This window comes from Gobio gobio, assembly GCF_949357685.1.
Source record: "Gobio gobio genome assembly, chromosome: 11".
NCBI lineage: Eukaryota > Metazoa > Chordata > Actinopteri > Cypriniformes > Gobionidae > Gobio > Gobio gobio.
This window is the reverse complement of record NC_137104.1, coordinates 24,392,201-24,395,875: the sequence shown is the minus strand read 5'-3', so window position 1 is coordinate 24,395,875 and position 3,675 is coordinate 24,392,201. Positions and strand designations below refer to the sequence as shown.

Sequence of the window (3,675 nt, the reverse complement as noted above, 5' to 3'; positions counted from 1 at the left end):
GAAAACATGAAAAAGTATTAGACAAAGAAATTGTAGATATAATTTATGGTTCAACTTGGTGGGTGATAAAAATGTATCACACCATGAAAAATGCTTTTCATTATGAAACTGCTTATTGAAATAAGACATTGTGTCTTCTTTTGTTCAGTAAAAGCATGTCTGTGTAGGACTGTGACAATGAGCAGCGAAGACCACACATTACTATGCACATACACAATAGACCATGAACCCTTGGAGCATTTACAGCCAGACACCAGCCAACTTTCTAGCACACTTTCTGCTCTATCCAGAGTCAATGTTCTTCTCACACCATCCCAAAAAATACTACATATAAGCATGAGCAACATGCTAAAGCGAATTCAAATTGGACTGAATCTTGGCCTTCGTATTTTATTTTTATATCCTGGGTAAAATAACAGCTCAAATCATTTTGCACATACTACACGTGGGTCCAACTGAATGTATTCTCTGCATTTTCTGGGACATTCTGTACATTTTAGGATGAATATGTGCGTATGTGGTATGTATGTGGTGCTTTTTGAGTACTCGTGTGTTTATCCAGTGTTTGTCTATGCATACATTTCATTCAGTCAGCACTTGTGAGCATTCTGTCAGAGACATGAATATGGAGAGACAATTGGAGCGTATTGGACAGAATATTAATGTGTATGAATATGTCTGCACATCCTCAGGGTTAGAAGTGACTATGTTTTAAAATGGGACCGTGTAAATGGATGACATATGCTTTTTGTGTAATGCAAATCCATCGTCCATTTATAAATGCACAAACACTCGCTCACAAGCAAACCACATCTTATTTGAGGCCACATGTAAGATGGATAGCCATCAGAAACTCTCTGTGGTTTCCTCTGAATTTGCTGTGAAGTCAAGGTTGTAATCATCAAACGTTCTTCAGCCACATACTGATCAGAACAATTTGTGAAGGAGCTTGAATTTAAAACTAATGGTTTTTTGTTTCATGTTTGTAGATTCTCCTTCTTAAAAAGAAAAAAACGATTTAGCATCTGGCATTCTAAACCGCACAAGACAGCAACATGTGGTCAAGTGCCAAACACAGATAAATATATATGGCAAAACAAACAGTGTTCTATCACTTTATGCTGTACAATTGTTATCTGTCAAACTAAGTGTTTGTCATTATCATTTTGTAGATTTTATATGGTAACATGTACATTGTGTGAGTGTAGATGTTATAAACACAGGCCTCTGTTTTGGTTATATCATAAATAAAAATCTTAAAGAAAGAAAATGTTTCGTGTCTGATGGTCTTGCATGAACATCCCTGGTTTAACAGACTTCTAGTCTGAAATTCTCATTAAAGCTACACTGTGTAACTTTTTTAGTCTATTCTTAGCTAAAAACACTTAGTTCTTTCAAAAATATATGTGCTCATTAATGTATATTTACTTCTTTCAAGTAATAAAGTATTCTCGTAAGTTTATAATATGCCATTGAAAATACATAAGGTAATGGGATCTAACGGTGGTCGCCATGTTGCCCCTCCATCTTGAAAGTACATTAGCCAAAGAGGGACATACCCGTAAATTCAAGCTTCGCCTTTCGCGTTTTAACCGGTTTTAAAGCTACACTGTGTGATATTTTCCCCCATCTAGTGGTGAACTTGTATATGACCATCCAGTGAATTTTAGTTTCTGTTCTGTTCAATTCCGATTTCGTTTTAACTCCTACGGTGGCCGATTTAGTCCAAGATTAATATGGCTTCCAGTTCGACCTCGTCCACATTCGACACGGTGCCTGTGGGATATTCTGTGCGCAGTGGGATGGTTGGAACTCAACTGGCCTAATTATTCGGCTAGAAAGAACTGCAGCTAATCCAGAGTGAACTTTGATGATAGTAATGTTTATTCAGTCATCCAATTGCAAGGCATAAACAGGTTTGCATGGATATGTACATAAATGTGGTTTCTGTGAGAGAACAAATTAGGATGGTAAATATACATGATAATGACATGACAGAATATACACAGTTAAGAACTGTATAACTATACGTATAAGTTACATTTGTATAATGTAACCGTAAACCAGAGCTTATTGTACCACATATAGGCGCTAAATGCAGCTGCATTAAAAGGAGCGGAGCTGCCGCTGCTAACAAGCGGTGTCCGGTTACAAAAGTGTGTGCGCAGGTTTAGCTCTGTATAACAAGTGTTAATATGCCGATCAGACCTGATACATATTTCCATCAACATACATTACAAGCAAATATTTTCTATAAACGAATAAACATTGTTAATAACTGAATGATTATTCAAATAGGTGAGCATTACGCTATTGTATGTTGACACAAAAATACTTCTGAGGGGACATCAACTGAATTACATGATGACACACTCTGAAACACATCCACAATGACAATAACTATTATTACTTACGGAGTTATTAACGCACAGAAATACCACACAAGGAAAAACAGACTTTTGAGGAATAAACAAGCCAGGAAAACTCCGTATAACTCTGTTACTGGAGCTGCTGAGATGAAAACTCTCTGCGCATGCACCAGACAAGTCTGAACAAGTTGACGCGCACAGTGTTAAAACCGGTTAAAACGCGAAAGGCGAAGCTTGAATTTACGGGTATGTCCCTCTTTGGCTAATGTACTTTCAAGATGGAGGGGCAACATGGCGACCACCGTTAGATCCCATTACCTTATGTATTTTCAATGGCATATTATAAACTTACGAGAATACTTTATTACTTGAAAGAAGTAAATATACATTAATGAGCACATATATTTTTGAAAGAACTAAGTGTTTTTAGCTAAGAATAGACTAAAAAAGTTACACAGTGTAGCTTTAAAGGGATAGTTCACCCAAAAATGAAAATAACCCCATGATTTACTCACCTTCAAGCCTCTGAGGTGTATATGACTTTTTTCTTTCAGATGAATACAATCGTAGATATATTAAATAATTTCCTGGCTTTTCCTAAATTTATAATGGCAGTGAATAGAGGATGATATTTTGAAGCCCAAAAAAGGGGCCTAAATAGTGTGTGTGTGTGTGGTTGTTAATAAAGGTGAATCGATGCGTTTATGTAAGAAAAATATCCACATTTAGAACTTTATAAACTAAAATAACTAGCTTCTGACAGACAATCGTACGCCGATTTACAGCCATTGACGTATTGACGAATGAGGAAGTGCAGAGGTCAGAGCAAAACAAAACATCGGTCACGAATTAGAAGTCTAAAACAAGAATTTTTTAAGAGAAATGTCAGAGGGGCTCGAGTTTGTTGCCCAGCCCTATTTCTTTGAACCGCAAGAGGCATCAAAGCTTACGCTACTCTTACATCCGCCGTCATCCGGGTTACTCTTTTGGCGCAAGTCGACTACCGGAAGCTAGTTATTTTAATTCTTTAATTTTTAAATATCAATATTTTTCTTACATAAACGCATCTCTTCGCTTCATTACCATAATCCCCTGGAGCCGTGCGGAGTACGTTTATGATGTATGGATGGATGCACTTTTTCGGGCTTCAAAATATCATTCTCTATTCACTCCCATTATAAATCTTGGAAGAGCCAGGACATTATTTAATATATCTCGGATTATATTCGTCTGAAAGAAGAAAGTATTATACACCTGGGATGGCTTGAGGGTAAGTAAATCATGGGCTAATTTTCTTTTTTTTTTT

At 36.6% G+C, this 3,675-nt stretch overlaps 1 protein-coding gene across 2 annotated transcripts in view; it reads left to right on the top strand.

Annotated features, from left to right (window-relative positions):
- Positions 1 to 1,258, top strand: part of ncaldb (neurocalcin delta b) — an 18,418-nt gene extending 17,160 nt beyond the window's left edge. For both annotated transcript variants that reach the window (XM_079829765.1, XM_079829766.1), the window contains exon 4: positions 1 to 1,258. This exon is cut by the window's left edge and continues 959 nt beyond it. The gene's annotated coding sequence lies outside the window, so the exon portion shown is untranslated.
- The last annotated feature ends 2,417 nt before the right edge of the window (positions 1,259 to 3,675 follow it).